This window comes from Struthio camelus, chromosome W (assembly GCF_040807025.1).
Source record: "Struthio camelus isolate bStrCam1 chromosome W, bStrCam1.hap1, whole genome shotgun sequence".
In the NCBI taxonomy this organism is placed as follows: domain Eukaryota; kingdom Metazoa; phylum Chordata; class Aves; order Struthioniformes; family Struthionidae; genus Struthio; species Struthio camelus.
In genome coordinates, this window is record NC_090981.1 from 17,987,400 (window position 1) to 18,014,844 (window position 27,445).

Sequence of the window (27,445 nt, forward strand, 5' to 3'; positions counted from 1 at the left end):
TCTAGGGACAAGTCCCTCCCTTTTCTCATTTACCCATCGATCTTGTGCTGGATTTTGGTGTTTTGATGAAAATATAGACTTGATATTTAGTGGAAAAAAATCACATTTCTGAAACTATAGAATTCAGTTTTTTAAATCAATTTCTATAGCATTAGAAAATACAATGGCAAAATTATGCCTGTGTGGCTGTGCAGACATCAATAGGGTTGCAGGATTTGATGTCATAGGATTTTAATGCTGTCCCAGGTATCTCAAATTCTGCCTGAACATTCCTCTGCTATGCCTATCTTCAGTATTTACTGCAGAAGAACACTTAAGACATGGAAGTATTCTCACTTGCTGTTTCTGTGGTTTATAGCATTCTCATCTTTTATATAAATGAAGACAATGTTTTTAAAACATGCTACATAGTAGGCTGCAGATTATTTACAGAACTTCTGTATAATAGCTTTCTAGATACAATCCCTTCTTCCCCCAACCATAGACCTCTCTTATTTGTACTTAAATAATGGTTTTTGCTTCTTGGGCTCTCAGGTGGGCACCAGCACTATAAATGCTCAGATAGTCAGATACTTCCCTGCTGACTACCATCTGAAATGGCTCAGACTTGATTCCATAAAAAATGCTTGGAGCAAAGGATATGTAATAAGTTGCTTTCTACAGTGAGCATTTGATCTGGTAAAATGTGGAAGATGACATTTTTTGAGAAAATACCTTTACCTGTGAATGCTTTTTAGGCATTTTTAATATTACTTACTTTTTAATTACAAAGGTTTCATTGGTTTTCTGGAACACCCTGATCCTGAATATTGAAAGTACAATAACAGTTTAGTGCTAGATTACAGTTTTTACAGAGAATACCTGGTCTTATGTGGAACTCCTCTCTGATTGCCCTAGGAAAATGCTGTCCCTCTTTCAGCAGCTCTCCTTCCTGTGTCACCTGTGCTGGTGCCGAAGGCTATTAGAGCCCTCCTCATCCTACTCCCTGTAATTAGCAGTAAGCAGTAAGAGATCCTCCTTTGGATTGGCAGCCCTTTCCATGGTGCTACAGGAGCAGGGAGATCTTGCAGTGACCCCGCTTACTTAGTTCTCCTTACTTGATCAGAGGTCTAGAAACTTTCCTAGAAACTGGCAGGCCTTTCCATAGAAAGAGCAGTCAGCCCCGTAAGAGGGAACCTTGCAGCAAGCAACTGGTTATCATACAGATGGGATGCAGAAACAAGGCCTTGGGTGTGTACTGATGGATTTTTTTGATATGTGCTTGATATTTGAGAAGCTGTTCCAGTCTGAGCAGAGGAAGACCTGCCTGGTGGTCAGTCTTCTGACCAGCTGTGGAGAAAGCTGTTCCACCAAGTAGAAGGCACACTCTGCAACATTAGCTGATTTCCAAATGCAGCAGGCCCACGCTCATTCGTCTTGCTGTCAGGCATGCTCCACACAGCACAGAAAGCAGCGCAGCAAGCAGCATGTAAGCCCCAGGCGGCAAAGCCCGAGGAACGACTTAAATATAACTCTATAAAATAGCTCTAGTGGCCATGGCAAATAGGACTCTCACATTAGCCAGAGAGATGATAATAGTTTTCCCCCTCCCCTTCTTTAAGGTCTGTCTATGGGATAAAATATATATTCTTCATTTTAAAAACGTAAGAGAAAGAAAAACACACACTTCGAAGTAGCTTTTTTTTTTCCTGGCAATTAATAAACTCAGAATTCTCCTTCTCTGCAGCTCACCTATGCACATGCTTAAAGCTCTATTGTTGTTACTTGGATGAGAATCCTTCCGTCACCTATAATGAACTTAAAAGTGTTGACATATGAATGCTTCTCTCCTCACACACTTCCCTGCTCCCTGTGATCAGAAGTGTGATTCTTCTAACATTGCTACTTATTTGAGGAAAGAAGGAAAATATCAGGGTAAAACATGTTGACCTTTTCCAGTCTTCACGGTTTTGACACCCTTTTAAGAGGCAAAAAAACAAAAAAACTTTACATTCTGAAGGTGACTATCTGAGACTCTCTGCAACACAATTAGTGGAGCATTGGACTTCTGAAATTACAGGGTACCATTGCTAAGTTCAGTAGTAGAGAAACTTTGCTTGCCTGTGGCATACCTTTGCCTCTGTTCAGTTTTGAATTTGATATAGTAGATATCATGTTGCCTTCCTGCCATGAAAAAATCCCCCAAAGACCTTTCGATGCTTTTGGAAGAACAACTGACCTGACACTACTGTAAAATGAACAAACATCTCATTGATTCAAATTAACTGTATAGTGCTGTTACTATAACTCAAGATATAACTCATCTTTTCGTTGTTAGTGGTCTCCACCCCTAATCATAATGTATTCAAGAACTGAAAAATCTTCCAAGTCTTATCCTAAGAAAACTTAATGTTAGATTCTTGACTAGCAGGGAAAGGCTTATTAGAATTTTAAAGTTGTGCTTGAAAGTAAGTAAAATTTAAGAGGCAAAAATGTTTGAGATAAGTTTTATCTTGGAAAGATTAGAACAAACAAATGATAAATAATTTTTGCAGATGAGATTATGGTTGATCAAGAACCTAACTGGTCCTAATGTGGTCCTAGCTCCTCTGAGGGACTGAAAGAATGATGTGATCATACAAAAATATGGCTGAATGCAGAGCATTTTTTAAAAGGCTTGGATCATGTTAAAGCATTATAAAAAATAATTGAGGTTTTCCATGCGGACTGACTGAGTAATGTTAAAATGTGCTGCTTTAACTTGGTTCCCAGCCAAGGGGCACTGAATTGTGATGAAGAATGGATCTGGGCTTGGAAGGTGTGCAGAAGCCACCATGGGAAAATCCTTACAGAGCAGCAGGTAGGGAAAGGGTGAAAAGGGCAACATCAGAATTTCAAGTGGGATGGCAGCTCACTGATGAGAAGAGCCTTCAGGGTGTAGGAAATGGTTTGATATTAACAACATAATGTTGAAATACAACACTCTGCGAAGTCTGGTCTGCTGTCTGTTTTAGAGTATAAGCTGTGTGATCTCTCTGGTTGTCTGCAGGCAGCTAATAGCTATTATAGACTTTAAAATTGAAAAGAGTTTTTATTCTCTATTTAAATCACTTCTGCTGAATTAAAGGACCCGGGAAGCCCAATTTTGATCTGGGTGATTATTTATTACCTTTATGTTCGTGTTTGAGTAGTAACCCCAGAGACTCCATGTATATCTGTTCTTCCTGATCTGGGAGCTATATAGACAAGTACCACATTGCTTGTAACTTCAGGTTTTTTTATTGCCTCGGGAAGGTGAATTGGTGTAAGTGGGAGTAGAGGAGTTGTTACAGATTGCAGCAGGTGAAAACAGTCAATGAAGAGATTAATTTGGGAGATCACAGCCTGGATGCAAAAACGATGTAGGGTAAGTAGTGCCCGTGGTGCTAAGGACCATGTCTGTGGAAGAACCAAATCACCAAGCCAGGGCAATTTACTTCAAATCATGTGTATCATATGTTTATATTTTTTGTCAAATTAGCCAGAGGACACAATAAGTGTTTGTGCTGCCTTTATGCTGATTTTATGCGGGCTGTGAGGAAACATATCATGCCCATTGGCATAGAGCACATTGATTCAAAATATCTTGAATAAATAACGGAGTGAATTTATATTTTGTTATTATAAGAACTCAGTATTTTTTGTTCTGTATCAACAGCCTGAAAGTTGGATTTACAATGCAGAACTCTGGTCTGAGAACACTTTTGGCATAGAGAGCTGAGGGACAGGGTGACATATGCTGGCAGAGTTGAAGGCTTAAGCTCCGTGATAACTAGTTCTGTAGCAAAAGCAAATTATCCAAGTGTGCAGTGCAAGGTGGAAGGGTAGCCGTGAAGAGAGGCATACTGATAGTGCTATCTACAAATATTAAATAATGGAGGAAATTGTAATACCAGTGGAAGTAGCCTTTGGATGGTTGACCCTAGGTACCTGAACCGTCTATACATCAACAGTAAAGTTGAAACCAATTGAAGTCAGTGTACGATGTGGAGGAAAGAGCTGGTGAGCAATCACAGGTGGTAAGTTTGCTTTGTGCAGGGTCAGTGCTTGGCCAATGTTTCAGACTGATTTTGATGGAGTACTGAAAATGAAGCTTTGATGTTGCATTTGAAGGCGCTGAATAAATCTAGATCTTAACCCTTCTCCCCAAACAAATCCATATATAAATATGGGAGCATTTATATCTGAAACCGGTACTGCAATGCTATGAATTGATATGGGCTTTGAAAGTGGCATATGCCAATTAGACAACTTTCCTGAAGTCAGCTTTCCCTGCACAGTTGTACATCCTGCTTTTAGGTGCTGGGAGGAATACTTCCGCACAAAGGTAACCATTTGAGGAACACAGAACTAACATTCATTATTACTTCTTCTGCTTGCACTCTTTTATTTTTTTCCAACTTCTTCTCCTTTGCAAATAAGAGCATTCATTTTGAGGGTAAAACATGCCTAGTTTCAGATACCTGAGAATGTAACGACTGTGCTTTCCATCACTGCTGTAGCTTGACACTTCTGAATCTGGATTCCAAAGAGAAAATTCTAGGATGAGTGAAGTCTGATGTCTGGCTTTCCTATATGTGATTTTTCTAACAAGAATTCATTATATAGCCTTTGTAACAATAGCAGTGAATGAAATCCATTCTAATTTAGAGAAAAGAGAAAAATAAGGGTCACATCAACAAACTATTCTAAAAGAAAATGGGTGAAATAGAATGATGCCTTTTTCTTTCACTTAAATGAATAGCCCATCTGTGTGTGATGAAAGCAGGCTCTTATCTTATGCAAGAAGAAACACATATGGGTGAAGGTAAATTGTAAGATATAAAAAGGTTAAATATATTTTAACATTTATCTTGTTGCCCAAGGACTTCAAAAGTCAACAGATTTCTCTCTGCTCTGCAGAGGCATTTAGATTTTCCTAGTCCTCTATGTCCTTTGAATTCTGCAGTGATCTAGATATATATGTTTTAGTTTGGATGGCAGCCATAGTAAAACATGCCAGATAATTATATAATTTATGTGATGCTTTCAACCCTTCCGCTTTCTTTATTATCAGAAAATAACCTTCCCTTTAAATGTATGGAGTGGGAAATAGTTGTTGTATAGGAAATCACTGCTTCTTGTCCTTGAATGACAAAGGACCTTGTACATGTTGAAAAGCATGGCTCCGGCCTTTAAGCTGAAAGGGAGTAGACTTTTACTAAACTGGTTTCCTGGATTCTTTAGCTGCTTTTATTCCTACCAAGCTTGTCTTAAATCTTTTCATCAATGCATCACCAGTGTAAAGCAGGCTGAATATTGTGCCATCAGCACAGGCTCTACTGACTTCTAAACAGTTGGCAATACAAGCCTTTTCAAGTCCAGATCAAAGATACCATCTGCTAATCAAATTGATCAAATGTGATAGTTTTGCTAACAATGGTCTCTGGGTTGTAACTGGACTAGAATTCAGTAGAGACAACATGGACTGGGCTTCAAACATTTTCAGTCAAAATGGTATATATATTAGAGAAAAGGAAAAGGGAAAGGAAAGAACCAAGAGGGAATAAGGAAAGGAGAGGGAAAGAGCATTTCTGAGGGAGGACACACAACTGGAAGTGATATTTGTGTATTGATTCCTCTGAATGAGCAAACTGATTCCATGTCTTCTTTAAGGACATAAATCTAGAACATAGTCAATAACCTGCTTGGAAGTTTGGGTAGGAGTTTTTGTTTTCATCCCACTTTGCCAGCTTTTCCTTGGTTCCGTGCATGATTTATTTTGCTTTCTTTTGCAATTTATTTGCCTGCACCAATGTATATATTTCCCCCTAAAATTATAATAAATGAACTAGCTCTCTCTTTCATGCTCTCTTTTAAAACACACATTATTTCAGTAGCGTGGTTATCATAAGCTTTAGTGATATATGACTAGACTCTGGTGAGCTGGAGTGATTTATTACTTTTTCCTTAAAGTGGGTCTTTTTGTTAGCTTGCATAACAAGGCTTTCTTAACGGGAATAGGAATTAGGAATAAATAAAGCCAATGTTTTGACAGTGTTCTGATATTGTAAACACTCCCTCACTTGCCATGGCATATTAAAGGAGCTGCCTTGAACATTTAGAGCTTTCAGTTAGTTACCAAAATCTCTAATGGAAGTGCGGGTAGAACAGATCTGTTTCACAGGGATCTGCTGTTTCCACAGAGCCTTCTACTTATTTTGGTATCCATTAATATAAAGTTGTTTAAAACAAAACTTCATAGACCTTAATCTGTTGAAACCCTGCTGTACACGTAGCGAAGAGAAAGGGGGATAACAGTAGTACAAAGCACACTTAGGCAAAACACTCTGAAATAAGTTTATTTTAAAGAGAACTTTTTTCTTCTTTAATAGCCTATTTACTCTGAACATGTAAGCAAGGAAGCAGACAAAGCCAAAGTAAAGTTACGAAACAGAAAGCAAATAAGGTGAATTATTTCCAAGAACAGATTTTGTTACTAACTTTCCCTTTCCTCTACCAAATTCTCTGGATTTAATGCCATTTCTGAACTTGTGATTCATCTGATTTATACCTGACTTTACACTGGAATGGACAGAGAGCACATCACATACCAAAGTTAACTTCAGCTGTACCCTATGTCTGAAAGGCTCTTCCTGCAGGAACTCTGCAGAAGCTTGGAGGAAGCTTGGATGCCATATTCGTAGCTCCTAGCAGAGGCTCAGGCCCTTGTATTGCTGGACTCTGTAAGGCAGAAACCGTGTCCTCATTCTTTCCCATCCGAGTAGCAGAGGCTGCTTCTGTAGTGGAAACAATCTGCGGTTGCCACTATGAATATTAGCGCATACCAAAGACCTTGTAACAAGTTTGTGTTTCTGGACACCCTTATCAGCACCGTCACAACCACAGACAAATGTCTATTCAGATTCCTGTTTGTGCATTTACCTATTTTTTCCCTTTTAAATACAACCTCACTTTTAAAACCAGTCCTTCACATCAGGAGCTCCCAAACATGCTTGAAATCATAATGCAAAGACCTTAAGAATGTGAATCTTTTGAACATTAGCACATACCTATGTAATGAGCTTTATTGTGTTCTCATCCAGACTAGCGTTTTCATTTCATGGCTCATACCTTAATGTGTAGGCACAAAACTGAGGGGATTGTATTTTGGTATTGTATTTAGCATTCTGCAATAATCGCAGCAGCACGTTAGCCGGTATCAACTTGTTTCTCCTTGCTACCGTTTGTCCTGGTATCCTTCAGAATTATGATAGCAAGCAATTCCCACGTTTTACAGAACGAGCAAGACCTAAAACCCTTTCGTTTTTAGAAAATGCTGCCTGAATCTTACTGAACCCCAAAATAAAGCAAAGGATAATTCAAATTCAAATTAGCCGAATTAATGAAATTATTTTTGATCGGATTGCTTTTCATTAGGTGTTCCCTCAAGCTCCTAATTGTTGTGCAACTCAGACAGTTCGGCTCAGTGCTGATTCTGCGGCCTTTCCGCTTTATATAACGGGCAACTAGGCAGTTCTGTCAAGAATGACACTGCAAGGAGCCTGACGACACGATGCAAAGGACCAGGAGTCGGTGACACTGTCTTCTGGTGCAGAGGAGAGGAGCTAAGGAGGATGGGCAGACAAGGACCCACTGCCTCTCAGTCTTTCAGCGACCTCTCTGCAGATAGCAATAAATGAATTAAAGTTTAACTTCCATTATAATTTAAGCAGTATGGTTTCCTTTATAGATTAGTGATTATAAAACATTTAATGAATTGTTTGTTCCTTGATTAGACCTCACCTTAAATCACCAAGTACATAAATAAAGCATTCTAAGAAACTCATTTTACAATTCTGCCACGTGTGTAGAAGTGGCATCACTGTGCAAAGCATATGACCCCTCTGCAATGACCATATGCCCTTCAAAAATTTATTTGAAGTCTCAAAACCTTTGCCAGAGCTCTTCAGGAGAGCAATGCAAAGTTATTAAAATGGGTGCAAAACTAATTAAGAGTTTGCAAATGCAGTGAGAATAAAAGGTCAGTTTTGTCTTTGCGAAAGGTTAATAACAGGACACCACGTGGTTCTGTACTCAGGCTGATATTTATTGTGGCTATAGATCATGCTAGTAACTTCAGTAGGTCTGAAGATTATTACAGCACAGGGGCTGATGTGGCCAAGTGCCAAGTTTTGAGGAGCTGCCACTTGTGCACAAGCCAGCATCCCATATGCGTAGAGCAGAGAGCAGGGGGGGTCCTGCAGGTCTGGGCAAACACCACAGCATCAGAAGATAAAAGCGGCTGGTTAGGAAGATTTGCGACAGTCAAAGTTGGAAAAGAGAAGGCTAAAACAGGCCCACTGAGGTGAACAAGCGGGCCACATTTTGGGGATGCAATACTAAAATAAATGGAAATATTCAGTGTGGGCATAAAAGAAGTAATGGTGCAAACATAAAATGCAGTAGCAGGTACAAAACAAGATATATGGTTGTTGAGCCGTGGTAGTCTTAAAGGCGACTGTCAGCATAGTTTTGAATGTAAGGCTGCTTTTTGCAGTACTATTTTGCACATGGCTTTTCCCTAAGAAATGTCTTAGCTTTATGTGAGTGATGTTTAGCAAAAAGGAATCTTCAGTGCTTACCTTTATGTTTTTCTATGAGCAAACTATGCTTATATTTAAACAGTCATTTGTACAAGGAATTATTAACCAAATTTTGGGGTAAAATTTTTGAAGTCCTCACTCCGTTTTAATTTACTTCTTGTTCAGGTAACTCTTCCTGAATAACCACATGTATTGAAAATAAAAGATATCAGGAAGGCAGTCCTGTCCAAAGCTTGGTTTCTGCTATTGCAAAAATATTGCATGGATTCTGGAAAAGCCCCGACAGGTCCTTAGTCTATTACGTATTAGTTTAGTTAAGCTACAATTCTTCCTGCTCATCTTATTCCTGATTTTTCTTGACTCTTTGGCGCTACTCAAGCAAAGAAAAAGTTGCCAGTAAGTTCCCTGCAAAAAGTTTACGACACTTTTGCTTGCATCGCACTGGGCAAATTGAAAAACATCTGTTTTCTGTCTTCCTTTGCAAAGAAAAACAGTACTTAAAAAGGTACTTAAACAGTATTTAAAATTTCCACGGAAAGCTCCATTCATTAGAAAGCCTAATAAATAGTTACTATATAGGATTAAATACACATCATTCAAACAAGGGGAGCGGGCAATTAAATCGATCTTTTTATTTCTCTGTCACCTTGTTTTGGATTCTTTTGTCAGATCCTCAGTGATGAATTTAATTTCATGTTGGCATAAAATCTGTAGAAAATCTACCACTGTTTCTACCTGTCCTTTGCTTATGCTTCATGGAAATACAAAATATTTTTAGTCTCGGTTAATTTTAAATGAAATCTATTTAATCTGCTTGGTACCTGGCAAGCTGGCCGTTGAAGGGGAAAGCGTGCAAGAAAGTTTTTAACAAATGAAAGAGGAAGCTGTTAGGCTGCAATGGACTTTTATAAGGCATCGAATGACTGGTGTCAAATGACTGCTTCTGTTCTAAAAAAGAAAAAAAAGTGAGATTTTTCTCTGGGAGGTCTAGTGTCAAAACAACTGATTTTTTGAAGGATCACAGAAAAATAACTGTTCCTTTCTGCTCCCATTGAACTGGTGCCTTTTTTCTCTGGTGCTTGTGAGTTTGAATGCCTCGGATATCAGCTCTTATCATTTTTCCTGTCTCCGGTATGCCGCAGAAAAGGAAAATCTCCACGAAATCCATCCACTTTGATATCTGCCCTTGGCATCAGTAACCATGTCAGTGGCACCGCTAGGGAGAATAGTCAGTAATTTCTCACAAAACCTTAATGGTCACATCGGGTTCAGAAAGGTGAGCTTTTGGCCAGCTCAGAAACTTTCTCCCTAGAATATGTTTCAACGGCTGTAAAAGAGCAGCAGTCACCGCGTACAAGAGCTTCAGGGATTTTATGCAGACATTACACAGCTTTGTAATTTGCCTCTGGTGATTTTAACTGCACCAGTCCAGCAACGTCCCTTGCCATGTCCTTTGTCTTTCCGCCTTTTTGAACGTTGCAGTTTACACCCCGAGGGGATTTTTACTTGGTGGGGAGTAGAAGGAGCATGTTTACGTAGCGCGTTTGCTGCATGCGTGCAGTTAGCCCTGTCAAAGCCAGCAGTCCCCCCTGGATCTCCTCTCTCTGCAGCCTGCCGAGCTGTCTTGTGGGGTCCCAAGTGTCCTGGTGACAGCAGCCTTTGAGGACTCGGGCACACCTGACCCTTCTGGTGTCCCTTTGTGGTGCTAATTGTGTAGCCTGTGCACCTTAATCTGTTCCTACAGTTGGCAAAGTCCCTGAAAATGGCTTGTATTTGTATGTGACGGTGTGTGGCTGGTTCAGCATTGGAGTCCGTTGCCTGAGCTCTGCTGGTCTTTCAGTAGTACCAAACATGCACAAGCCACCGATCTGGCCCTCCAAGGTAGTGTTTGCAAATGGACATATACATTAAATATACAACTGTAAAACATGTAAATATGTTTCAAATCTATAGATAGTAGCCAGGGCTTGAATCCTTAGTAGAAACCCATCTTGATTATTGTTTGATCACATGAAAGACATGTAAATAGAGACTACCATTTCTCCTTGCCTCGATGTTCAAGTGCTTGCGTATTGCATTTTCCTGCTTCTGTACGCCCGTCTCCATACCTCTGGGTTTCTCTCAGCACTTGAACGTGTTATGATGTTGCCAGATCTTCCCATGCAAGGCGCTTGCTCTGTTCCTCTTCCATTTCCATCTCTAGTTGTTCTTCCTCTGTTGTCTTTGGCCTTCTCAGGTCTTTCCTGGACACTCCCCACCCACCGCAGCTTACTGACAAGCTTATCATGGTACAAAATGCAGTGATTTCAGCACTGCTGGGTCATCTGAAGGTGTCCCCCAAGCAGAATTACCATAGCCATTAAACAATAGTCACTGCTGTTCATTAAGGTTCTCTGATGGATGTCCTATTTAAGGGTATTTCCCAGCTGAGCACTTCCTGACGACTTAAGATATATTACATAATCATAGCTAAATAATTCTAAATAAGTACTTTTTTTGGAAGGTTAATGGTAAGTAGGAAATGGTACTAGATAGAGCAAGATAAACATGTACAATGTCATTTTTAAATAAAAAAGAAACTTTTTTTTTCTGTTTGATTTATCATCCAGGACTTTTGTCTAGATCTTTTTATGGCTGCAATTTAAAACACTTACAACTTCAATGAACTAATAAAAAAAAAACTTTGTTTTAGTACATTAATGATTTCTAGGCAAATTAAATATTAAAAGCAGAGTCTGAGAAGAGTAGCATGAGAAACTAAGATTCAAGAGAAGATATCTTGTGATTAGTGTGCGTGTGTGTGCATGTGCCTACTAGCACAAATGAATCGGGCTCATTTAAGAAGGGGTACAATAACAGAGACTAAGGGCTATAGAATAATTTCTTAGTGATGATAAAATCAGAGGGATGTGTCCTCCTTTATCCTTCATGAGAGGAAATAATTAAAAATGGCAAGAACTGACCTCAAGCTTTTGGTCCAGCCCTGAGGAATCACTCTCAAAATTTGAGCACAAGGAAATGTAATTATGAAGTGCCTCAGCAAATGCTACAGAGCCTCTTGCAGCGTTCTGAACACTCCCCAGGCGGAGGGAAAATTCACATCAGAAGCAAATGAGATGAGAGATGGAGAGAGCGTAAGTGTGTGTCTCACAAAATGGGTCCCTCTAGGCTTCTGTACATATCTAGGGCAGTAGATAAAAACCATGGTAATTTCGATCTCTCCTCTTCCTGGGAATCATTTGTTTATTTACTAAGTTTAGATTTTGGATGCCGATTCAAGTGAAATTGCAGTAGCAGAACTGATTTCAAATTCTTCTTCTTAGAAGAAACCTTGACGGTCCTTCTCACAAAACTCCTTACCTGAAAGAGAGGTACAGCAGTCCTCAAATGAGATATGTTACTAGCACAATCACTGTCATATTGCAGAAGAGTAACATAATAAAAATTCTTTGGTAGACTGGGGCTGATCTGAGAATCAAGTGAAAATAAGTTTTATCAAAGTTATTTTTCTATCTCTTTCTTTTTATATTGAAAAGCCAAATTCTCCACATTAGGCAAACATTTTAACAGTTTCTCTTAGACATTTTTTTCTGGACATCCTTTGGTTCTTAAGACAACGATGTCAAAGGAATATAGGCCTGGCTTAACAGTTAAGAAACCTGCAATGCTTTGTGTTCTTTTACTTATATGCTTGAGTAAGTCACTTAGTCCAAAACTCTAAGAAATATCTGCCAAAAATTGGGGACAGAGCTCCCATTTTGAAAAAGCCCCCCTAAATAACGCAGAAAGAGAATGTTCGCTCTTAGACAGGCACGGCTGAAAATGACATCCTCAAATTACATTTTGGTGCTTAACTTTGGACTTCAAAAAAAAAACAAACACTTTGGTCAGTCTTTCTCAGGGCAAGGTGTGCTTACCTGCATTAAGCACTTTGCTGTCTAGAGAGGGAACATAAGTACTGCGTAGCACTGTGCTGTTCACGAGAGAGATTTCCTCTCGTTTGATTGCAGTAGTTTTACACGCCCATTTCTTGGCTGCTGCAAGATTATAGCAACATATGCTCCAGGATGTGGCTGAGGGACTGGAGGGGTCACTCTTTTGGACAGTTCATTGAGCTCAGAAAATTCATAAAGCAGCCTCTGTGGTGATGTTTTCTTTAGCAGTTTGAAATGATAGACATAGTAAACTACAGAACCAAAACATGAACTCCAGCAGGATTAAAAGAAGCTGAGCTGAAAAGAAAGGGATTCTTGACATCCTTAGCATTTGTTTCAACAGCAGGAGCCATATAGGATCTATATGGTATGAATTATTGATAGAGTTATTTTTCTTTAGCGTTTCTGTATGTCGCGTCCATGCTGTTCCTGATCTTTTTGTCATTCAGCACTTTGCTTAGCAGTAATAGGAGCGTAGGACGTGATGCAGAGTATCCACTGGAATTCATGCCAAATACCAGTCAGGGAAGACTTAATTCAGGAAACCACTGTGTGGGAAGTGGCATAATTTCAGGCAGACGTAGCCCCTCCAAACCAGGATAGTAACCTTAGAAATGCAAGCTTTCTACACCTACCTTCAAGCCGAAGTGAAAGGCCTCTCCGATGTGATGGCCCCTGTTTTTAAAAGTTGTATCCACTGGCTAGACAGACACGAAGGAAGTGAGGGAGCACCGTGCGGTATTGCATCGTGATAAATCTGTCCCATACAATGAGATCTCCTGGATCATCTTTTTTTTTTTTTTTTTTTTGAGTGCATGATGGTGCTACAGCTTCCTACTGTCCACCGTTAACCTTTCAGGGCAGCTAGGGAGGTGGGGGGAGCACAAAACTTATTCTGGTTTTGCATTTTCTTGTTCTGCCCCTGTTCCCGTGCTAGAGACCATGCTTGAGTGGGTAATGAAGAAAAGTTCACAGAGTCCCTGGGTTGCCTCTAGTCTTTCCTCACTCAGCTTTGCTTTCTAACTCACCAACAGGTCTGTTTTGGCCTTTGTAGCATATTCAAGGTCTGTAATGGAAAATTCTCTTATTTCCTGAGTCTCCTTCTATGGATCTACTGCCTTACAATCTCTCTTTAGCCTGCACCTCACTGCCTGTAATTTTACCAGGAAAATAATTGATCTCATCTGTCAGAAATGGAAAGTTCCTCTTCAGACTCTTTGTCAGCTGACATTTTCTCTGTTTCTCCATTTGCAAACTCTTTCTTCTGGTGTTCAAGGAGGGGAAAAGATTGTTTCAGGGTTAGTTCTCCTAGTTCCTAGCTGTCTGAGCCAACACATTAAAATACAGGTCCTTTGAGGCTGTCATCAGCAAAAGCGTTTAGTTATGTAAATAGGAGTACTGGGTCATAAAGGCTGAGGATCTTCACTGCCATGTGAACGGGAGCAGGAATGCCTTTTATAAGTGAGCACGGGCAAATCCTTGTCCGTCAAGGAAGACCTCTGCCACCCAGTGCCGCTTTCTCCTTCAAAAGGAGAACGCAGAATGGAGACCCCATCGTAACCTGGCCATTTCCTTTTCTTTCTGGGAAAAGTCAGAGATTTAGTTGTATGAAACTCATATTTGATTTATTCTGGAGCCTTCCAGTTTGCTGGACATCCCATTGTGAGACAAGAGCTTGCATCTCAGCCTCCCTTGCATTTCTTTCACCCCCTTCTCGGTGTTAGGAAATAGGGTGTAATAAACATTTGACGTTCCTCTCTTTTTAAAGTGGTTTTATACGTATCACGGTAATAAACTGGAGCAACTGAGAGTAAACAGTAAAAGATATATAAAACAAAATATAAACATACTGTAATTAATGGAATAGAAAACAGAGCCCTAAACATACACTAAATAACAAAGTAAAATGAGAACTGATTTGTGGTCCAGTGAATTTGAAATTGGTAGTACTGTTCAGTGTTCTAAGCCAGATGAGAATTCAGCCCATAAAATGCAACATAAATGTTAAACAGTACTTATTAGATGGAATTTTACAGTACCGAATAAGGTATTGTCTGTATTTTAGGGAGATTACAGTTCAGAACCAGGAATATTCCAATAGGGATGCAGGAAAAAAAGTACCAGTTCAGCTGTTTTTATGTAAAGATATGTTTTCTAAGAATTATTTTTTAAACATTGCTTCAAGATCCACAATGCTGTTAACAATCCATACGTTTAACTAGTCATGTTGTAGTGACTTTTCACGGGAAAGATGAGAATATATGTAGGCTTTCAAACTACTGGCTTAATATACTAGTTAGATTTTCTTAAAGAAAAGGCCAAAATGTCATTTCTTTTCTATATGGAAAGCAATATATATATACTTAGGGTTGCCGTTACCTTGAGAAAAATCATAAAGAAAGTAAGTCTGAAGTCACAATCAGAAAGAAGATGCAGGGAAAGGAGGCAGTAGGATCACATTAGAAAATGGCGATGGTAGGAGTACTGTTGGTGGTTCTCTGTTTACTCTATTGCATGCCATCTTGCTCAGATAATCCTAACTCCACTATTTACCGTGCTTGTAATCATAATATTTGTGCTGCGTCATAGCTCTGCTGGAAATCCTCCTTCTCCGTTGAAGGGCTGGAAGGGCTGAGATGGTGTGTGAGGAGCTGTCAAGCTGTCCGAGGAGGTTTAGCCATTCTTTTCAGCCTCCTTTCCTGTGTAGAAACTGGAAAGAGTCTGCTCTAAGAAACCGGAGGCAAAGATGAGCACAGGAACATCTTAGGCAGAGATTTGTTAGTTGTTATTCAGGGACTTACAGCAGAGTGCATTAGCAAGCACTTAGTTGCAAGCATGTGCCCAGGGCCTGCTACCCTTCAAATTTAAGCATGTATTTAGGGACTGTAGCCTGTATTAATGACATAGTAAGAAGGCAGCTTTAGACAACATCCAGAATGTGCTTATTGTGGCAGGAAAGCCTGACTGCCCCAGCGTCTGCATTGTCCTGGATGAAAAAACCAATTCTTGCGAGTGCCATCTGGTTTTATCAGGGCAGATTTTCTCCCTATAAGAAGGCCCCCTGATCTGTGGGATTGACCGCAGGCAGGACTTGCTCAAGCGCTTCTTTTGCTTCTGTAGGAAGCCTGCAGGTGGACTGCATGCCATCCCACCCCAGAGGGAAGGCATAAAGGGATTCATCCTCCGTTGCGATATAGAGATCTTCAGATTTATAGGAAATCTGAGGTCTGAGCCATGGCTCAGAGATGGCTGAGATGACAAACAGCTGCAGTCTATTGTGAAAACACCTCAAGTAGGAAAGTGCCTTTGTGCTCGGGCAGTCCTTGGGCTTGATCCAATTTTAGCATGATGAGGAGAAGCTTTTCAATGACTGCACTTTGAGAAAGATCACGCCTCTGGTGCTTCTAGACCTTTCGATTTTTACTCTTTCCTTTGAGCTCTTTATTCCACCTTTGCTTTATTCTAAGCTGCATCTAAAAGCAATGTTCAGCATATTTCAGTGAAGAAATCTTAGAGCCACAAAGCAAAGCCAGCTCTAATGTTCATGTGTCCCTATACATGAAAAGTTCCAATTATAATCACCAGGTGCATGCATGAGGAATTTCAGGAGCTGAGAATCACGCTGGCAGAGTGGGGAATTTTTGCTTTCAAGTCATCTGTGTTGTTTCTCTAATCAATTGTTTAGCTTTAAATCAATTGACTTTTAAATTAGTTGATATTGACTGTAATCCTTTTGTTCTTTACGCAGTTGCAGCTGTAGCTAGCTCACATCTGAGTGTGCTTTCAGTGGGCCCAGTCCTTTGTTTCTCCGGGAAGCCAAGCCCTTAAGTTTTTTTTCGTCTTGTCTCAGTGAGTATTTTGCCTGGTTTAGGAAAGTAGGGTCATTAATTTCATGGTTAGCAGCTCATTTGTTTCATTTCAAAAATAATAAATATCTGTCATTGGTACTGCTGCAGCCACTAGTTATGGCTTTGAGAAGATTTCATTTTTAAATGAGTTGCAAAAATGAGACTGATCAGTTTTAAGTATTAATCTGTGATTAATACATCAGAAGTCTCAACAGAGAGAAAATGCGCCATTCCTCTGTATTGTGGCTTAAGAGAGTAAAGCAGAGCTCAACATTGCATATTGTTTGATGATTTCAAAATATTGTAATTAATTCTGTTGTGACTCAGCAAATGCCTGAGGGGGCATGAGGCTGTACCAAGGCGGTGCACTGTGCACAAGTTTTTTAAACTCTAAAAATGTCTTGATATTAATATCCTTCTGAAAAATATCTGCGGCTTTTGCACAGAGTAATGAGGCTTTTAGACAGTTGTAGAGTTGTTCTTTGAGCTTATTGTCCAGCATCTGTAGCTTTCAAAGCCGCTAAAGCCAAAAGTTGATAATAGCGATACTGAGCGCGTACACTATGCTTTTTGTCAGCTGCGTCTCTTCAGTTCATAGATAAAGAACCTGAACAACTGCGAGGCTAAATGACTTATCTGCCAAGTGTCACATGAGAAGTCACAGGGAGAGCCAGGGAGAACTGAGACTCAACTCACCTGTCTAACCACAAGGCTCTACTAACTCCTTACCTTTGTGGTGATGCATCACTAGTTTTAGTTGGTATCAGTATGTTAAAGAATCTTTCAAAATGCAAATAAGTGTGCAAAAAACAGTGTTGGGGAAATAATTCCATGGCTTTGTTGTACTTTTTTCCCTACACTTTCCCTTTTTATTATTGAGTTCAAAGATTATTTCCATGAAACGAATGTTGGTTTCTCTGGATTTTATTCCCTGCACCTAATTCCTCCTGTGCAAGATACCTTCTCTGCTTTTTGAGTTCAAACTTTTCCATGAGACTTAACTAAGGAACTGACAACTTCCTTGCCTGACAGGATAGAATAACAACTGATGTTGCCCAGTAGAGTACCTAGTCCCAGATAACATCCTGGGGACATCTCCTTTACATCAAGTTTAAATGAGAGTCAAATTCCTCTTGCTTTCTAGTTTTACCATAGAAAGTTTTGGAGGCCATGGATACATCTTTTTTTCTATCTCCTTTTCTTCCCCCCTCCTTTTCTTTTCTGCCTACTTTCCTTTTCATCTCCTTACTTGTCATTCTTCCCTCTTGGAGCCTCGATCTCAGTATTTATCTCTGTGTGGGAAAGCTGTCTGTGAAGGTATTTTACTACAGCTCTTGTATTTAGATAGCAGGTACTATTGCTCCAAGTGCTTCTGAACAATGTCTCATTCACTTCTTAGGTCATTTGCTATCAGCCCTGCCACTTTCTGCAGGCAGAGCCTTCAAGGAAGCAAGCAACTGAGCGTCTTCTCTTGCGGGGGCAATAGTGACCAGACTTAAAAAAAAAAGATAGGCATTTCATGGGATTTTCAAAGAGCTTGTATGAATTAAAGAGCACTCTACTGACTCTGGCGCTTCCATAAAACCCACTTGCACCTGTTTGTACGAGTTCTTTCTTAATGCACGAGTCTTATGCGTGGATTACATGATGGGTACATAAAGGCATTTCACTGATGCCTGTGCACTGATCTTCAAAGTAACACAACAAGCAAATGCCACCAGGTAGCCCATGCCATCTAGCAGTGCACCCTGCAGGGTTGCACATTTGCTTGGCTTTGTCAGAATCGCTGTGCTCCCTCACAACAAAAGGAGCTGGATAACAAGTCACAGATCAGAGCATCTGGGGGTGTTTAACATGTCGGTTCCCAGTATAACAAACCTTGGTGCATCTTTAGAGTGAAATACTGTGTAAACCTGGCAATGGGTACAACAGAGAATGAGAGGAAGGAAGAACTCAGACTAGTGAATAAATAGGAATAAAGAGAGGAGAAGAAAGGAGAAAAGTGATAAGGAGAGGAGGCTTTAGAAGATGTTGGCCCAGACAGTAAATGGAAATACTTTTCTGGTAACACTTAGAGGAAGAAAACTTTTGACAAGGAAAGAGGGCAAATGTGGGAGAGAGGGACGATAACACATACAGATATGGCAAGAAGTAAACTTCTGGTTGTCCCCAGTCTTTCATGGCAAGTCAATGGGAACAGGTGAGGAACGAGGTAGGGATCTGCTCAAAGATCTATTTGTGTGACAGTCCTTAGAGCACAGTATTGTGTGGCAGCTTCTAGAGAAGTATTTCACATTCTCCAGGTTTCCATCTTAAAGGTTTTGAGTTGCCTTCTCATCTGTTTGTAATGGCTTTATATACTTATTCTGCTATATTCGCCTGTTATAAAATCACTGTTTAGATGCATTTCAGCATTCATCAGATGCTTACAGATGGCTAGAAGATGTTTTTTATGAGAAGCTTAAAAACTACCTTAAGGTCTTTTGATATGTATGCATTTAAAAACCCTCACATGTCTCTCTGGCAATGGGTCAACCCTGAGGTCCCCAGATTTATTTGGGAAATTGGCTATGGAATTTTCTTCCAAATGTCAGCAGCTATTTAGCCAGCTGTTATCTGTGCAAACAGATATAGCAAACAGCTGTTAGCTGTGCTGCAACCTGTTCCTTTGTTACTGAGTCTTGGTTCTGTCCTGACTTCTTTGATCAAAGACTCTTTACTTCTAACTTTACCTATCCCTGTTGAGCATAAACCCAACTACATTGGAGTGAAGTTGATAAATCCACGAGAAAGAAAAAACATTAGCGTGATGTGTTATGAATGAACGTGACTTGAACTGAGAAATGAGTGTAACTTTGTAGTGAAAGGAAGGTTTTTATTGCCCGGGACTTGAACTTGTCACAGAATCATAGCATCAGGCAATAGTAGAGGTTGAAGGGACCTCTGGAGATTGCCTACTCCAACCCCCCACTCAGAGCAGGGTCAACTAGAGCAGATTGCTCAGGACATTGCCCAGTTGGGTTTTGAATAACTCCAAGGATGTGAACTGTACAACCTCCCTGGGGACCCTGTTCTAGTGTTCAATCATTTTTACAGTAATTTTTTTTTTTATATTTAAATGGAATTTGCTTTATTTCAGTTTGTACCCATTGCTTTCTTGTCGTTCCACTGAATACCCCTGAGAAGAGTCTGCCACCATTTTACTGCCTCCCATTAGGTGTTTATACACATTGATAAGAGCTCCATGAGTCTTTTCTGAAGGCTGGACAGTCCCAGCTCTCTCAGCTTCTCCTCATATGACAGATGCTCCAACCCATAACCATCTTCATGGCCCTTCACTGGATTCGCTCCAGGATGTCCATATCTCTCTTGTACTGGGAGGCCCAGTAGTAGACACAGCACTCCAGATGTCATCTCAGCAGCACTGAGTGGAGGGGAAGGATCACCTCCCTCTACCTGCTGGCCAGTCCTTACCCTCTTCCCTCCCACCTCCAAACAAAAAAGGAAAGGGTTAAGCAGGAAATTGCTGTACATCCTTTCTTCCTTAGCACTTCATAAGAAGACCTCTTGCTTCTCATGGGGCTAGTTCTCAAGAAGGCAGAACATATTTCTAAATGTTAGAGAGAATTTATTTCCTACTTTTCCTCAGACTGCAGTACCAGTACTGTGACCAGCACTGCTCAGTCTGTGTGCGCCAGGGTAACATCAACATAGTCACACAATCTGTCCTGCTACCAGTCCCTGTAAAGCCAAGGCTGACGGCCTGCTAAAGTACCATTAAAACACTTCAGTGACACTGTAATGTGCCACTTCAGCACAATACAGCCATTGCTGCATGGATAATAGGATGGTAGAAACTATACTGATTTAATTTGTTTGGGTACCAGCTATGGTGGCAGCAGCAGCCATAGAAGTCTTTTTGGGTAGCCCACACAAAGCTTGCAACTTCTTAGACCCCATGCCATTTCTGTGACCATCCCACAACCTCCCCAGACTACAGCGCCGGTCCCGTTGCCCAGCTTTCCTCCCTCAGCCCTCAATTTCCCTTAGTCTATGGGGTACCATCAAATTGAGACATATTCCTCATGGTGCCTGTGTCACACTGCTCCTACACTGGTGTCTTAAGAAAAAAGTGGGAGTACCACTGGTGGTGTTACCCTGGCAGAGTGGTACCTCTGTGTTAGAAAACAGCAACAGCAGCAGGTACAGCTGCCAGCCCTCTTTGAATGCAGGACCACAGTGGTAACAGCAGCAGCTCCTAACATAAGATCCGCCAGTGATACTGCTGGTACTTGTGGACCACAGTGTGCAGGGTGCACTGGAGCGATGCCTGGCTCCATCTTGGTGAAATGGGATTAATTATTTGTCATGAATCAGATCTTTCCTTTTTTCTGAGGAGGAAAAAAAATCAGACACTTTCCTTAACTGTCCTGAAATAGCTGTTGTATAGGGCTATGCCCGCAATAATAGACATGGGGATGCAGCTACCACATTCAAACACTGGAAAAAGGAAAACATTTTAGGTATACCCAAAATGATTATCTAAAAAAAAAAAAAGATGAAATCAAAGCAAAGAGAATTTCATTAATTTGTCTTAAAAACTATTACTTGAACTTAAGCAAAGAGGGATAGTTTTCTTGGAGTCTGTAAGAATAAGGAAATGTAGTCTAGTTTCTAAATGAAAAGTTCCTTTGCAAACGCAAATCTGAATTTTTTCCATGGTCAAATATTGGGAGTGTTCCAGATTCTTTTTTCTCTTCATTGAAAGATTTTGCCAGGTTTGACACCAAATCACAAACTACTCTAGTTGTCCTGAACTTTTTTCTTTTGGTAAACCTCCTGTTTGCTGTACTTGAGGAGTGGAGAATGCTCAGCATGTCACAGGAGGAAACTAGCCCGTGAGAGGAATCAAAGTTCTTGGTGTTCCTATTATTTTTTAAGAATTTTCTCCCCGAAATACATTGCCTCCTCAGTCTTCTATGATGTACGAGCAACAACTTCTCAGCAGAGCTTTCATTGTGTTTTGGAAAAATCTCACTTTTTCAATCATATTGCACTCAATAGCAAAGCCCAGTTTTTAAAATGATTGTGTGTGTCTATAAATAACACAAAAAAGACAGTTAACGTTGAGCTTTTTGTAAGTGCCTATCGCTTCATTCTGGAGCAGAGCCTGTGATTTTGAAGTTTTTACCACTGAAGCTACGTAAGTAGGGTGCAGACAGCATATCTAACTGTAGTTCTCTAACAAGTTTCTTGACCTGAAGTTTATGTTTCTATTTCCCTTTCACATCCTTACTTTCTTGAAGGAGGAAAGGCAGAGGCTTGGACTTACAAATATAATCTCCTAATTAAAAAGAGAGTTTTACTAGGTAGAAAATAAGAAATTAATTAATCATACACATAAGAATTACTGTTCAGAAAGCTTAGATAAGTGGAGCCTAGGATGAAGCAGAATTGGGAGGATACAATAGGGTGAAGAAACGCAAATAATGATTTGGAAAAATGGGCTTCTGATGACTCATATGTCACTTCTCCTTCCCATTCCTGTTTCCAGCAGGTTCTTGACGTAGTCTGGAGGAGCTGATGAGCTGTGGAAAAACCAGAACCTTTTTGTGAAAATATCTCAGGAAAGATGGGGAGAACAGTGATACTTAAAAGATAATGGGTAAGCAGAAATCTTTCTGAACAGAATAACTTCAAAATCTTTCTCCAAAACATTGACAAAGCAGTTCCTTAAAATGCTATATTGTGAGAGATAGAGTAGTATATTCTCCGCTTTACTGCACATCTAGCACAGAGTAACATCTACTTCTTTTGCCATTTCACTCAGAGAGTCACTGGTAAAATTAAATTTGGTACCCAGTCTTGCATTGTGAAATTTTCAGTTTTGCCTGCCTGCAGTCACAAAGTTAGCTGAGTGGAATGACTCCTTTTGTTGCCCTTTGTTTATTGCTGTCTCAAGAGGTTCACTAAGAGGAAAATTACACTTAACTTTCATTTTTTGAATGAATATTGGTTTCTAAGTGGCTCTTGAAGTTTATTTTGAATAAACTGAATACCTGAATATACCAACTCAGGTGCCATACCCCAGTATACATGAGTATGCCAAAACAGAGATTCACATATGGGTACAGCTGGGCATGTCGTTTGGTACTCTGCTGAGTGGCAGACATGACATTAGTGAAGATAAGTGTGACTGCAGAGAAGATCAGGTCTTTACAGGCTGTAATTTGTACATACTGTGACTATTTCTTTCAGTCTGAGAGCCAAGCTAAATTGTGCAAAGGTGAAGAAAATAATTAAAGGGGGAAGACAAGTCCCCAGAGCAGACTGAAAAGCAGATTTTTCTTTTCATTTTCCCTCCACCTTTATTTTTTATTGTAGAGAAACAAGAAGAAAGGAGCATTCAAATGTTTGAACCCTCTCTGTTAATAACAATGTTAAACATCACAAGTACATTTTATGGCTACCTACTCATGAGGGAAGGTAAATGTGTTTTGGAATTTCATACCCTACTTTGCTGCTCCAGTTATTTTATGTTCTGGTCCCTGTGCTACCCAACAGTCTATTATAATTTGTTTTATTATTCTATGGCTTTTGTTGCGCGGCTTGAAATGAAATACAGTATTGGAAAAAGAAATGCATTAAACATACAGCGTTCAGTTAGCATGCACTTGTTTCCCATATGTCTTTGTTATCATATATGGCAGTCTTTCCCCTCTGCTATTCAGAATCCTACAGAAATCAAATATCGATGGAAAGGAGCTATCAAATGCCTGCAGTAGTTAGAGAGGGTTTAAATTCTTATGTCCAATCCAAATCTTAATGTAACCTTCACTTTCCAGAAGGAAATGTTGAAGTCCGTAGGAGCTGTTGCACACAGCACCTCCTTGGATTCGGCCCTATAGCAAGCACCAGCATGTTTCTTCAGAGTTTCCCCTTGTTCTAGGCAGATTTTTCCTAGTTCTGTCACCCCACTATGATTACCTCCCAGAGCTTTTCCTTTAAATTAAGTATTTCACAAGAAAATAACTACTGAAGATTTTATTTAGTAGGGTTCTTTTTAAACGGTTGTTCTTACGAGCCGTGTCCTGCTACGCTCTGCTGGCCGATCCGCTTGCTGCTCTGTTCTTGCTCCCTCTTCTTTGAGCAGTCCTGGGGGGATCAGCAGCATGCAGGATCCCCACGGGATCCTTGCCACAAGACAGACGCTTGGCTGTAATATTTACTAAATTCACCGAAGGCAGGCAGCGATAGTGTATTGGGGTGACCTATCTCCGTGTGTATTAGCCTCATGCTGTAGCTTCCTAGATTTTTCCAAATACAGCCTCAGTCCTGGCCCACTTCTGTCAGCTCCCCATTGCTTCTTCCCCCAAAATGCTTAGAGGATTTCTTCTTTGCTGCCTGAAGTTACTGTGGTGCAGGAAAGGGAAGCAGTGAGTGGGGCTCTCCTGATTTCCTTCTTCACCTTCAAATATCATGCCATTTATGGTTTCAGTCCATTAGATTCAAACCCAGAATGGATAATAGCTACTTTGTCAAGTTAAAAGCCTCACAGCTGGAATGGCTCACCTGAAGGTGTTGCTAGTGTTCCTCAGCTCTGTGGTCTATCCACAATTCACAATGTGGGCAAACCTGGATTAATTGCTGGAAAAATTATCCTGTCTTCAGGGCAATGGGATTACAGAAATAACACTATAAACACATCCCTTTTTTCCCAGTGGAAATCAGTTTTTATAATGTTAGGCAAATATGCCATCCAAGCAGGAGCCTGGTATGCTCCATCACTAAAAACAAAGCAAAAGAGCAAGGGAGAAGTCAGTGCAGGCCTTATCTGTGCGCACTGTTAATCTGATACAGCGAGTCTGTATAGAGATAGATCTCATTTGATTTTGGGAGCCACTTTTGGTTTCATTTTAGCTTGATTGACTGCTTGAAGTTTAAGAAGTTAAGTCTGAGCACCAAAAGTGGACTGAAATGAGAAAAACTGTGAATTATGGCAAATATGGCTACTTTGGTGTAAATCTGTGTGTGAACCCATTTGCTTCCCAGTCAAAGTGTGTAAAATCAATTTACTGAAAGTCAATAGCAAGCTGTCAGGATGGATGGTTTTCATTCTCACCTTGGGTCTTGAAGGCTGACCATTACTCTGTTTCTTCAGATATTCTGTCTGACATAAGCCTTCTATATTTAAAGCCTTAAAAAGCATTATTTTTATTTTATTTTCATTTCTCTCAAAATAAATTGCACAGAATGAAATTTCAGATAGAGAACTGAAAGTCATTTAAGCTTTTTATTAATTCAGCAGTCCTGAAAAAATATACTTGGCTTCGTCTGGAGGGCTGTACAGTGGGTGTTGCTTTTGAACCTCTGTGCCTCAAAATTGATGTTATTTTTTAAATCCTTCAATGTAAGGCAGTGTTCTACAGACCTGAACTCTGCATAGTCACATACTGCTTCATTGTGCTTTCGTATTTGTGCGTAATAGAGAGGCTATTTGGCTGCAGACTTCAAAGCCATTATTGCTATATTGTATTTAGTGCACAGATTACAGTGTGGGCTGTTATATTTGAGGTTAAACTTTGGGTGTATGTCTTCTAATTGTCAATTCCTACTGTTGAATTTAATCAACAAATTGTATACACATTCAAGTGTTATTGTAATTTAATTTTCTCTACAGCTTTCATATTTTCAAAGAGAACAATTTGCCAGTTTGATGTATTTATTTCTTGAATTCAGTTTGTGTTGCCAGATGCTCTGCTGTGCCCCTTGAAGTTTGGACAGCAAGTAAATAAAAAAGCAACTCCTTAAAAAAAGTGATTCTGTGTTGAACAAGGAACCAGAGTTCCTTCTCTCCGTGAGTCATATATTGCTCATATTTTCAGACCATCCCTGCTGTGTGGAAATACTGCCAGAACTGCATGCAATAGAGTGAAATTTGCAATGGAGATTACACACATGATGAAAAAAGAATTCAGATAGCAACAGCTATTTCCTAAGTTTATGCGCAAATCTACATATTCTCCCTAGAGGACCTACTGTCTGAAACTAACCACCAGACATAACTCCAAAGATGTTGCATAGCTATGGAAGAGACTTTTGAAAAAAATTGAGGTGCCATCCTGTTCATGTCATCTTCTCCAACAAAAAAAGACATCATCTTTTCCCAAGAACCTTTACCTGCCCGTTACGTAGCACTGTCAGTTTGTCCAGTCTATTTTGGTGATTTTGTTTTCTCTCTAGCAGATGGTGATACTGATGTGGCTGCACTGACCTCATTCCTCATGCAGCAAGTAACTTTTGCTGTTACATCTTACGCTCAGCAAACCGGTTCCCCCTCTCTCTTCCAACCCGAGTAGTGATATCCTACAGTTCCGCTGATGTGAATTGATAATGTGCTAAGGTTCATTACTTCCATTTTTTGATTGCCCCAGAAGATATTAGCAAGGTTTCTTCCAGGAAAGAAGTTGCCTGAAACACAGTTTCTGGCTCTTCTGTCGGAGTTTACAACAACATCCTGAACCACTTCTGATGAAGTGCTTTAGTAGCCATGCCTCCTAAGCAACGGATGTACTAACAAATGTCACAAACAGTTCTGTGCTGGTTGAATTACACGGTCACCACAATACACACATCTCAAAATCACAAACTTACCTCCAAATGTAGGTGATTTTTGGAAGTAATAAGGTATAATAATTTTTCTTTAGAGGCTTATCTGTCACTAAAGTATTTTCACCATACTTTTGCTGGTGGGAGACCTTAGCAGCAGTGCAGGTAGGTGTGCGGGTGAAAGTGAGAAGAAGAATGTGTACATTGTGAAATTATGTATATAACTGAAATAGTTTATTATTATTATTATTTATTATTATTATTATTATTATTATTATTATTATTATTATTACAGCTGAGGCTATTTTGACAAGAAGTAGATATGACAATACCAAAATATTCCAAGAATGTATTGTTTTTATTGAATTGTTTTTGTGAACTTTTTAAAATTAAAAAATCTGGTCTATAAATCAAAATGTTCTACTTTTCTAAGAAATTTTCCTGGATTATATTAAAAAATATACTTAATACATTCCGAATGAAAGATGAAACAAAAATTTTGTTTTAACATTGAATTGGATAAAATGCTTTATTTGACTTTGTATATTTTGCTCAATTTTTTAATTGGCAGAACATTGAAAAAATCAATTATTTACATACTTTATGTTAAGATTGCAAACGTGTTTTGTTTATGTCTGAGCTTACTGGGGAGGAGAGGCATTTCATCTGAGATGATCCTGCACACTGAATGCATGTTCCTTGGCAGTGAAGTGCATTAAGACTATATTACCAGTCAGTGCTTCTCAGCCAATTTTATCTCCAGGTTTCTTAGGGGTTGGGGGGGGGGGTGAGGAATTGTATGAAATAGAAACAGGAAATTAACACATTTTCTGAGGCTACCTTCAGTCCTGTTGTTTCTGCTATCACAAAAATCTCAGAGGAGTGAATTTCCTTTTAATGCCCTGCAACTTATCCCTAATTCATATGCGCTGGTCTGACTTCGCTCAGTCTAATTTGTCATGTCTGTTGTCTTTTTTATGGTTAAGCACTTCTTTCTGCTAATAGGTGTTTGCTCAGTGGGTGTATCTTTACCTTTAACCACTGACTCATATACGGAATTATACAGATGCCCACCTGCATTGGATCAACAAAGGAGAAAAAATGGACTGGTTTAGGGGTTAGATTTCCCAGTCGTTAGAATACAAAGGAAAAACAGCTCTAGACTGATGTCTCTATCCAAGATCAACAAGGCAGAACATCATAAGCAGCACAGTGAGTGCGCTACAGCGGCGAGCCCGGAGGAAATAGGGATGGAAATATTCTCAACGTCAAGGTGCAGTGACAGTCAGCTCTGCGTTCGCAGCTGCCTTCGTTCCTCCTCGCTCGGCTTCAACCTGAGGCATTCTTTTCTTACTAATCTCCGCCATCTCTTTTCACTTCAACTTTTATAAGAAAAACGAGAAGATGCAGCAATTTAAGGAACTAACGCCTGCTCCCGCGTTTCACTTTG